This window comes from Onychostruthus taczanowskii, unplaced genomic scaffold (genome assembly GCF_017590055.1).
Source record: "Onychostruthus taczanowskii isolate IOZ18803 unplaced genomic scaffold, ASM1759005v1 scaffold13, whole genome shotgun sequence".
NCBI lineage: Eukaryota > Metazoa > Chordata > Aves > Passeriformes > Passeridae > Onychostruthus > Onychostruthus taczanowskii.
Genome location: NW_024498462.1, coordinates 9078445 through 9090559, shown reverse-complemented (window position 1 = coordinate 9090559; position 12115 = coordinate 9078445).

Here is a 12115-nt window from a genome sequence, read left to right as displayed (position 1 = left end):
CGGGGGGCTGGGGGCCGGGGCGCAGCGGGCGGTGACAGCGGCGGGCACCGGGGGGCGGCGGGCGGGCCCCCCCGGGCCGTTGGTGCGGGGCCGGTTCCCACGTGGGTGCGGGGCGCCCCGACGACCCCCGGGGGCCTTTTCCTCACGGCTTTTTTTTTGTCTTTTTTTCCCCCCCCCTCACTGTTAATAATTTTTTAATTTTTTTTTTCTTTTGAGCCGCGCCCGCCCCCCGCAGGTGGGGCTCGGGGTTGATTTTTTTTTTCTTGTTCTTTTTTTTCTTTCCTCTCTCTTTTTTTTTTTCCTCTTTTTTTCCCCCGTTTCCCTCTTTTTTTAAAGCGAGCGCGGGGACCCCGCGGGCTGCCCGCCCGGCGCGGAGTCTGCGCGCCTCCGCACGTAGAAAATAGTTTTACGCGTTTAAAAAATAATGCTAGTGTAACCAAAGAATAATTCGCCGATATAATTTAAAATATTAAAGAAAATCCAATTGGCAGCCAGCTTTTGCTTTTTTTTTTTTCTTTTCCCCTCGCTGGTTGCTCGCTTTGTACAGGAAATTTGAATATCCTGGCAAGGGCCAGCTTCCCAGGGCAGCCTCGCAGCTCTCTGGGAGCTGCAGTGATGGAGCAGCATGCACAGCGCTGAGACTTTTCCCTCTGTAATTGATCCTAACTACAATATTTTTTCCCCTATATGCATCGGGTATACAAAGACAATTTTTTTGCATTTGAAGAGTGAGTTTTCCAAGGTTAAATCATTAATTGCTCCCCCCAAAAACCAGAAATTCTGCTTGTGTGTCTTACGCGTGTTAAGTGTAGGTGAGGGACCATCTGCCAAGTTTCATCATCTTCTGTTCTGAAGAAATCCAAAGAACTCACCGGCAACTGTGAAAGTCTGTGTTAAGTTAATCGACTTTCGTGGGAAATACAGTAAAATTCAGCTGCTAATGCAGTAAACGTTTTTGAAATATAAGAGAGAAGCTTTAAGTAATGCTTCATGCAAACTTAACCTAAATCTAAAAAGAAAAAAAAAACCTCAGTGTGCTTATGTTTTGAATTATTGTTCATCTGACCAAAAAAGAAATAGGTTTTTTTGTTCGGTTTTTTTTCCTTTTCTTAACAAACTTTATAGAAATTGGACTTCCAGATCTGACCCTTGTTTAGAACTGGATGAGATGACAATGCTAAAACTTGGAAGTAACAAAAAGCATCATACTTTTCTTCTCCTCAGCAGTGTTGAGAAAAAACTGTGGATCCTGGAATTTTACTGTGGATTTTACTGGTTTTCTGGAGTGCTGTAAGTTGAAGTCTTGTCCCACAGGCCTTTCTAAGCACCAGTAGCTCCGTGTCCCACTAACACCCCCGCCTCGGTAAACACAGCTGATCCTGCTGCTAACAACCTCGGGCTCGGGTTTCACAGCGAGGGAAGTTAACGAATTCATTTTTTGCCTTATTTCAACCTGCCCTTTGTAGCTGCAGTTTGGTTTCGGGTGCTCGGCCCCACCTCAGAGCGTGTCGATGGCGTGTGGTTTAGCGCGGGGAAGGTGCGCCGTGCTGCAGGGAAAACGTGCTGGGCTTAGCCGAACTCTCTGCTGCCTCCCTGGCCCTTTTATGGGCAAATTAGCGGGGGAAAAAAAAAATATATTTTTGATGAAACGCGTGAGGAACGGCTCGCTCTCACATGGCTTCGACAAGAAGAGGCAGGAAATAGATTTTCTGCCTTGGTTTGTGCCCCCAGGAGCGAGCCGCGGCTGGGCAGAGCAGCGATGTTGGGCGATGGCGAGATGCGCAAATGAAAGTGGCTTGGCTGCGGGCAGTTCCCACTGCCCGGGCTCCTTCACAGCCCCTGCTCCTCCCGCAGCCCTGCGAGGCAATTCCTGCCGGGAATGGCAGGGCTGGAGCCATGTGGTGGCTGTCAATCAAGCGCCGGCTCTGATCCCGGCCATTGGCCACATCTGTAAATATTCGGACGTGACTTTTGTTTAAACCTCATTGTTCAGAAGGAGGCAGCAACGAAAGTGTTGGGATTTTTCAGAGGCAGGCAGATATGAGGTGTTCTGGTGGCGTTACTCACGCCCTTATTTTCGTTTTGTCACCGTAAATTTGCCTCGCTGATGAGTGCCTGGGACTTTCAGCTGAAATGGGATGATTTACTTTAGTCTTTTTGTAAAATAATAAATGCCTTTTTTTTTCCAGTTGTTTCAAATGAGAACAATGACTTCAGGATTTGTTTGTGCATGTCTCCTAGAAAACTGTTGGTTAGCAGAGCTGGGGTTTTTGTTCCTATTTTTTTCTATGTATAGGAAATGCTTAATATTTACTTGTTGTTGAGCTCACCTAGCCCTGAAGTGTGTGGGTCAGTAAAGGCTCTGTATGCAAATCTGTCCTGTCATGGGCTCCTGTATTTATTTCCTTTCCTTTCCCATGGTGCTCCTTCTCACATTTTTTCCTTTCTTTTTTTTTTTCTGGTTAGTGTCAGTGAGGAGGGATGAGGTTGTATTTTAAGGGAATCCAGTATTTCAGAGGGAATTTGTTTTAGTTTTTTGTGTGTGTTTGGGATTTGGGGGGGGTGTTTTTTACTTAATTGCCCAATATACTTTGGCAAGCAGAAGTTGCATTGTTTTCTGAATTGCATTAATGGTTTTCTGCATGTTCAAATTCCCCAGTTATTTGGGGGATTTAATTAAACCTCTGTAGGTGGCTGGCTTACGTAGATGACAGGTAGAAGTTTCTATTTCTAGAAGAAGCTGGTGCACACACTGCAGGCATGGAGCTCTTGGCAGCATAAGGGCTGTTGCAGTGCTTTTGCATTGAGGCAGAGCTTTTGGGGCAGTTCTTGTCATGTTTGGGGTTACCAGTGAGCAGGACACCCCTGTTCCTGGCTGTAGTGAGGTGCTGCTTGGAAGCTGAAGCTGCTCTTGGGATGCTGCCCCTACATGACAGTGAGAGAGGGCACTTGTGGTGTCACCACAAAAGCATCAACCCCCAAACAGCCTCTCTGCATCTCATCTCCTGCCCTAGGCCTGGTTTATCACCTGAACCAGCATAATTAAGATGTTTCCTTTGCTTTTGGTCTGCCAGGACCAGTAGAGTTGTTCTTGCTGCTGCTTTAGGGAGGAAGGTGCTGGCCGTGGTTGTGCTCAGTGGCTTTCCCACCAGCCCTGGTTTTTCTGGCTGTCTCTCCTTGCTCTACAGCACCTGGGTTATGATTTGGTGTGCCTTGGGTGCCACTGCCCAGAGTCACACTGAGCCAATGCTGCCAGTAGCCCCAGCTGCAGGCGTGGGGAGGATGGAGAGAGGAGGGATTTAGTTACTCTGCAGTCTGCCCTATCTGGAGCTGAAAACTTGTTTTATTTTTTTTCTTCCCTAATTTTAAAAATACTTGTACCTTTCTGTGTGTGCCTTGGAACAGCCCTGGTCCCCCCTCCTGGAGTTGCCCCTCTCTGCCATTCCTCTCAAACCCGTTCTGTTGTTGCTTTGTAGCTCCCACTGAAGCAGTGATCTGGTTCTCCAGAGTGGCTGTGCAGGAGCTGATGTGCCTGTGTTCAGAGGTGAGTTGGGAAGGTAAGCTCATGTCCCACCTGCTCCAAAATACCTGCAGCATCTGCATCCCTCTGGGTAAATGCAGGTCCCTCTGACACACGTGTCCCTTCTTGGTACTGCAGGTAATACCTGGAAGATATTCAGGTGAACTCAAAATACGCTGTTCAGCTGCCAATTTCTGATGTAAAGTTAAGTTTACAAAGCACAAACTAAGTTTGAAAGAAGCTGAAGTGGGAGATGGGATAATTCAAACATGGAACTTTTTATTGCATGAAATATTGATGCAGTCATGTCATAAATGTGCATATTTTCTCAGATACGTATTTCACTGCCTATCCCAAATTTCCAGTTGCCCAACACTTGGTGTGACTGTTAATTTTCCCTCTGTGCTGGAGGCTGGTAGAGGTGTATTGAACCCTTGCTTTAAAAGTCCTCCTTACTTAAAAGAGCTGTTGCCCTTGTTGAACTAGGCAAAAGTCTAGTTTATATAAATATAAAAACATTAATTAAAATGTAAACCTCAAGCCACTATCAAAATGGATTCTAAAGCTGAACGTGTTTGCTGTTGCATTTTTCTTTTGGATTCATTTGAAGAGATGAAAGAAATAAGATTGCACAGGTAGAGTCAAGTAAAACATTGTTGCAGAAGTAATTAATGGTAATATTATGTGGGGGGTGTTTTGATTTAGCTCGTGCAGGCTGAACGCTGGGCACGTGTTTGCTTTGCAGCAAGTAGCAGCTGCTCATTAGGGAGTTGGCCCTGGTGCTGTCAGTGTTGAGGACGCTGAAGTGGTGAAAATATACTGGTTTTTTGTCGGCAAATATTTGATTTCAAATTTGAAATCGCTTGGCATGGGTCACGAGAGCTTTTGTGATTCCTATTTTCAAGTTTGCTAAAGAGGCAGGGACTTGGTGGCGCGTTGGGCACGAGGGGATGGCACAAGAATTCGAACCCAGGGCGTCACTTCTGACATTGTTCAGGTTTTTTTGTGATGCTGCTTTTTAAGAAAATGAATTGAAGGAAGTTGTCCCATAACTGGGGAGGGGGGGGAATGTTGAAAGGAAATACAAAAAATATCAGTCTGTCTGCACGGCTCCTGTGCAGCCCAGGCAGGCTGGTGTGTAAGTGCCACTGGCTGCAGCCCCTCCCTGCCCTGCTCTGCTGCTTTCTGCCCTGGTACAGGCAGGGAATGTGATGAACTTCCAGAGAGCTTTAATTTCTGGTCCTATAAGGCTTGTCCATTCACATGGTAAATAAGCATTTTTTTACTCTTTAAAAATAAGGATTTTTTTACATATCTCTAAAGTCAAATTCAGATGAATTAAAGTATTTTAAGGAAAATTTAATAGGTTTCAGCTGTTGGAATATGGATTTATTTATCTGAAATGTTAACATTGTGACTTCTGAAAAATCCTTGATGTTCAGCATCACCTAAGAGGAAAGGACAACGTAATATTTCCCCACAGACCAGCTGGAAGGGCTAGGAAGTTCTGCAGGCTCTTCACAGTAAAAAGCAACAGATCTTCTGGATCTAAAAGTGTACTATTTGTTGGGACCCAATACTAAGTGTGGTTTGGGGGGAACAGGTAATTTCTGACCTTGTTTCTGAAATGGGTTTGTTTGCACTGTATAACTGCTTGTTCTCTTATAGTTACAGACTGTCTGATAGCACTTGTGAAGAAAAAACCCCTGTCCTGTGGTGGTAATGCATGCATGTTAAATGTCTTCATTGTAGAGTGTTCTTCAGTTCTTTATATCATGGTTTTAAAAAAATTATATATATATATATTCAAAATACCATTTGGAATGTCAACATTCAGTGGGCTTTGAGGAGATGTAGCAGCACATCATGGTTTGTAGGGACAAGGAGATACAGACCATTCTGGGCTGCCTCATTACCTCAAGGATAAGACAAGAAAGTGAGCTTCTGGTTATCATAGATGTGGAAGCTAACACATTCCCATGTATCTCATTAGCTCAGGTATGTGGAGACACGTTCTCTTGGTGCTTGTACTGTGCACATCCTTTACATCCCATGGGAGCTCCTGTGTCTGGCCCTGCAGGCAGGAAGGACTTGTAGCTCCTTTTTGTTCTCCAACACAGGCATAACCACATCCTATATATATCTACCCCTCAGCTATTGCTCTTTGGGCCTTTCCCTGGCAAAGGATCAGCCAAGGGACCCTTGCCCTGTGTTTGGGGCAGAGAGGGGGGTCTGGAGGCCGTGGAGAGCTGTCAGCAGTGCTCTAGCAGCACGTAAATACTGGAGTTTGGGATTGCCTGTTGCTCTCCAGTATTGCATTGCTGCTTTAGTGAGGCTGGAAATCGGTCCCTGCCGCGGGGCTCTGGCTCTTGGGGTCCCTCCATGGCACCCCCACGGTGCTTCCCACTCTGCAGGGGCTCCTGATAAACCCCACACTGCTCCCACCCCAATGATCCCACACTGCAGGGGCTCCTGGCTCCCACCCCAATAAACCCCACACTGCAGGGGCTCCTGGCTCCCACCCCAATAAACCCCACACTGCTCCCACTCCAATAAACCCCACACTGCAGGGGCTCCTGGCTCCCACCCCAATAAACCACTGCGGAGGCAGCAACCAACGAGGGCTTGGTGTGGTCAATGGGGAAGGGGAGGGGCTGCACCCCAACTCTGCTGCTGGGTTCCCAGTGCCCCAGGAGTGGAGGGGGCAGGGGGCACTGCCTGCTGTCCAGCAGATGGTGATGGGCCCTTCCCTGGGCTCTGGGGCCAGGGAGGACCTGGGGCTGCACAGGGGCAGTGCTGGCCCCTGGGTGCACCCTATCTCACACCTGGGGAGGGGGTGTGCAAAGGTGGGGGGGGGGGCAGAGATTCAACTGGGTAAAGAGGGAGGGATGCTCATTGTGCCTGGGGTGCTCTTGGGGAATCCCTGCTGCCAGAGGCATCATCTTTCCCCAAATTTCTGCAGCTGTCCCGGCCTCTGTCAGGGTACCCCAGCTCAGGTACAGCTGCCACAGGGGGGCTGCCAGTGGGCAGCAGCATCTGGCACCACTTGGGCCATGGAGAAGGTTTGGAGCACCTGAGGCCTTGCCTGCAGGTCCACCACTGCAGCAGTGATTTCTCCAGAGCTGTGCCAGCCCCATGGTGAAAGGTTTTTCCTTAGCATTGCACCACTTGAGGCCTCCAAACCCTGCTGGAATAGACACAAGGGCCACCGTGGAGTCAGGGATGCTCCTGGGATGGGCTGGGGTGGTGCCTGCCTGCTCAAGATTCATCTGCTATGGTGTGAATGAACCTGTCAGTCCTGCCAGTGATGGTGCAGCATTGACAGCCCCAGTCCAGCAGCCTCCTGGTGCCTGTGAAGTCCAGAACATTTGTTTTTTTCAGCTATTTTCAGGAATTACTAAATCACAGCCAACAGTTGTAGGGCAGAGGGAAATCCTCACTGATTTACAGCTTCAATCCCCACTCCTGCTCTGTGCTGTGCTGTCGGAGGGTCGGCAGGAGGAACACAAATGTCTCTGGCTTGGGGAGGTACAAGGGGGCTGTGAGTCAGGAGGAGCAGCTTTTAAAAGCCCGTGCCCTCAAAGAGAGCAAGCGCAATGTTTGGGCACACAACTGATGCATTCTAAACCAGACATGTATTCTTCCACTAGTAAAATGGTTCATTTCCATTCTCAACAGGTGAAGCTATTAATTGCCCGGTCCCATACTGTTTTTCCTCAAGAAAATAACTTGAGTGACTTGGTTAACAGGGAAGTTGGTCAATAAAGTTGGCAATTGTACATTTATATTAATTTTGCATCCCTTTTTTTTAAAGAAAGGTTTCTATTGATATGTATAGGTGGAGTGTAAGATTTAAAATTTACTTTTTTTGGGCCATTTCTGTTGTGGTCAGTTTGATTTTACTCAGCTAGAAACAGACACTTTCACTGTGTTCACAAGCTGAAGACTCCTGCTAGAGCTGCTTTCAGGCATCGGTCTCCTGCAGGATCAAAACGGGAACAATGAGAGTAAAAGCACAGCAGAGTTTGTGGAGCAGTGGGCACACATAAAATACAGAGGCTAACTCAAGGCAGCAGGATCCCGGGGGACAGGGACGTGCCCCCGTGGAGGGCAGTGCTGTGGCAGTGATGGCTGTGCCATAGCCAGCAGCGAGGGCTGGGCGTGCAGGACAGGGCTCTGCTCCTGCCTGGCTCCCAGAACCTCCTGGTGTGTCCCTGCACTGCTCCAGACACTTCAGGATATTGCCAGTTATTAACACAGACGGTCCAGGGGACAGACATCCAGCTGTGCTTTTCTCTCTGAGAAGCTAGGGAAGTTCCTTTCGTTTTTTTTTTCCTGAGGTGTAGAAATTTGCCTTGACACAAGTGCAAGTTGGCTTTCCTACTGCATTTGAGCACAAACCACTTAGGAAAAAAAAGCACTAAATGTGTTTGCAGAGCATCCCTGGGCTGACCAGTCCCCCACAGACCCACACTGTGACTCTTTGAGGCATCTGCAGAGGGGCAGCAGCACAGGCAAAGCAGCCTAGGTAAACTTCTTTGTTTGTGTAGGATAAGGCAAGATGTGTTTTTTTTGTTTATGTGTGAAATTTGCTGCATCAGGAATGCATGTGAGCACTCAAAAGTCTTTGAGTTCCCTCAGTAGTTTTTGCTGTGATTTTATAAACAAGCTGGAAGGCAGCAGTTCCCTGTGGTAGGTAAGTACGTGCAGCACATCATCACACCGCTGCATGGCTGCTGGGCTTAGAAGATAGGACTTGAACAAGTCTCTAATTCACACGTTTCTACACCAATCCTCATTTTTTTTAAATTTCCCCCAGACCAAAACTCTCCCACGTACTAAGACTGAGGTTATGTTGCTCTGCTCACAGTGCCAGGTACCTCCATTAGAGGTGGTGTGGGAGTCAAACGAGGTGTTGCAGATTCCTGTAAACACTGGAAAAGCAACCCAAAAAGCCACCTTATCTACCTTCAGCCTTTTCCTGTTCACCTCCTTTGATGCAGAAGGAATTCTTGGCAAAGGCTGGCAGCTCATTGTGGTATCCAGCACTGTCTTGCTTTTCTTGCACTTCTTGCCCACCCAGCTCACTTGCTTTTCCTCAGCTCACATCCAGCGTGTTGGGAGCCAGGACTGCCTTTGGCAGGTGTTTGTGCAGTGCCTTGCACCACAGCAACTCCCCGTGCCTGCTGTGAGTGACTTCAGGTCTTGCTCTTTGCACCACAGAAACCTTTCACGTGTCTCACTCTCTCTTAGCGGGGTAGGAGACCCTGGCTGGGTACCCAGCTGTGCAGCTGCCCCCAGCACAAAGCTGCACAAAGGAAAAAAATCCTGGGTTAAATTAGACGTGGCATGTATCAGCCACATGGCAAACAGAAGCCAGCTCACCTCCCCTGTGAGGGCTTGCTGAAGTGACAATGATGACCAGTGCAAATGATGGCTCTGACACCCTGATGCCACAGTGGTTCCTGGCAACAAACTCACCAAATGGAAGAAAAACACAAATGGAAGTATTTTATTTTCTGAAGCAAAGTGTAAGATCTTGTCCACAATTTCTCACATAAACCCATCCTTGTGGCTGTTCAGGATACTGAAGGTTACTCAAACTGCGACTCAAGCAGAGCATATATTAATTTATAAACTGTCTAGGGTAAGTTCTCATAGCATATAGTGTGTGTGAGAAAATAGCTTCCCCCTCATAGTGAAAAGAAATTGAGTGTGCAGGACTGCCAGGTAAGGTCTGATGGCCGGGAGGGGACTGGAGGTGTGGAAGATGCAGCTCGGCAAGAAGGGAGTCGTGATTATGCTGTACTAGAAAGCACACGGTGGTTTTCTAATTTCAAATTAAGGAGTTTACACCACAGAAGATATTTCTACCTTTATTTGTGTTCTCTGATTGCTACACGTTGTTTTACGTTTTGTGAATGGAGGAGAAAAATTTGTCATGAAACAGGGGAGGAAAAATCTGCTAAAGGCACATCAATAAACATTTAGAAGCTCTCTCTGTCTCTCATCCACACACGCACACAGACACCACATTTCCCTGCTCCTCCCTGCCTTAGGGTTGGCTTAGTCACGTCCCATTTCCTCAGATGGGAAACAGGCAAGCGAAGCATCAGCATCGCCGCTCCGGCACTTCCCGGATGCGCAGGAAAGGCAGCGCCTTCCCATACCCAGGCAGTGTGTTCCCTTCCCGGGGAGAAGGGTTTTGTCCCGCTCCAACCTGCACAGGGACAGCCAAGCCAGCCCCGTGTGCTCCTGGCAGCCCTGCCCCGCAGCCCCGCGCTGGCCGAGCTCGCAGCCCGAATTCCCTGCGGAGCCGGGGGCTCCAGGCGAACCCAGCCCACCCCTGGGCACAATCCATGGGACACACGGGGCTGTCCGTGCAGGGCTGGAACAGGCGAACTAAACAGGGTTATTTCACTGCCACGGGTAGCAGAATATCGTGGGAGAACCGCGTTTTGCCTAAGTCTTCTCAAAAAAAAAATCCTGTAGTATTCCCGCTGGTGCTGCTGAGATTTCAGGGTTGTAAACTGGGCACCAAAAAGAGAGCTGGGGCTGGAGCTGGAAATAGCTGATTCCTTATTTATACAGACAGAGAGTATCTGCTGGGGTGTTCTCCTGATTGTGAAGGGCTGGGGTGGGGAAGCACAACTTGTGACAGGGCACAGACTGGAAATGCCCTCACACATCCCTAATGCCCAAAGCTGGATCTTGCAGGAACCGTGATTTGCTAGAGTTCACCCGGAGATATGCAGGAGACACTCGAGGGCTGGTTCCCTTTCTGGTTACAGTGGGGACAAAATAAAGATGCCACTAACAATGATTGTTAGATAAACACCAGCCTCTTCCTGCACCTCGATTTATTCACCATCACTGGCCTGTTTCTCCTACCTGGTTCCACAAGGGATTCCACCTTCCAAGATGAAGCTTCAAATCATCACTTGGTGTTTACTGGAGCAGAGCCCACACACAGAAGGCATTTGCAGCCCCTCAAATGTGTCCCCAACACACACCCTGCAGTTACCAGCATGATCCCTCTCTCAGCTTCTCTAGGGATGAAAATCCTCACAGCCAGTTCTTAGATTGTGCTGAATCTTTGTGCTTTTCTAGCCCTACCCTCTTCACCTTGGTGTGTGCAGTACCATGAGCTTACTGGGTATTGGCACCTTTACAGAGCTGGGAAGTGTATTCCCCATCAGAATATTCCAACAAACTACATCTGCTTGGGTAATTAAATACTATAACAATTAAAAAAAAAAAAAAAAAAAAAAAAAAAAAAAAAAGAAAAAGGAAAAACCAGACCACAGTGGTGTCTCAGCTTATAAAGGTGCTTGCCAAGAGTGGAGATCTGATCTTGCAAGGTGCAACCTGCACAGGAATTAAAGGCAGCTGGGCAGGGCAGACAGTCCTTTAATGACCAGCTCCCTGTAAGCACTGTCAGCTCCTCACTGCTGGATTAGTGCGTGCTTGACAGGACTGTTGCAGCATAATACACAATGAAACACCCCCATTTAATCAGTCAGGATATACAATTACAAGGCAGCTCAAAGATCCTTGTTTAACTCAATTTTCAAAACCAGGATTGTCAAAAAAAAGCCCCAAGTGAAGTGCCAGCTCAGTTCACAGAGAGACTTTTCATCACATTTTTTGTCTCAGCTACCAAAACGTACAGAAATGCCAGATGTCACAGGGAGAGACAGTGTAGCAAAGCCTATAAATATTCGAAATTATTTTTCCAGCATACATTTGTGATTCATAAAATGTGGAACTATAATGAATTTCAAATGGCACATAAATGTTCAAATACAAGACACTCCTCTGTGCTTTCATAATGCTTTAACAATGTATGTCTGGGTCGTATAAAGCTGGTGCTTAACTTGCAAAGATGTGACTAAACCCCAGTCTTTTAACCAAAACTACCAAACAAAAACTAACAATTGCAGTTTCAATGTTTTTCAAGTGAGGATTCATCTTCCTGTTGTGCACACTCAGCTGCTGTGAAAGCCTGCAGTAGATAGAACTGTTCTGGCAAGGGAGGGGGTAACCTTTCATCTAAATAATTTTCAGACCAACAAAAGCTTTTGAATAAGGAATCTCTCTGTGGTGATGAACTTGACCTGACAAGCACCTGTGTGAAGTGAAAAAACCTCTGTGTCTGTTCCACAGCACCTGAAATGTGGGAACGTTCAGTGGGATTTCAAGTATAGACCTTTTCCATCAGACACAGGTGGTGTGGTAGAAGGCAGACCTGTGCTGCTGCAGCACTGCTGGGGCCAGTGTGGCTCAACAGCATCTTCCCAAACCTCTCCTGTGACCACAGTCAGTGCAATTCCAACCCCTGCCCCCCACAGACCAGGAATTCCCCGCTCCAGCACAGGTTTGAAAGATAAATCCCTTGTTATGACTAACTGAGCCCCCCCTCTCTTTCCTAAATCACATTGTGTGAGTAATTGTCTTAACCATGACTGGAAAACCTTTCAGGAGACTGAGTGTTTCCTCTTCTTGCAGATGCACTGCATATTTTTGCAATAAGTCACAGGTTCTTGAACAGGCAGATACAAAAAGGTGATTTAGGACAAATCCAGAAATACAATC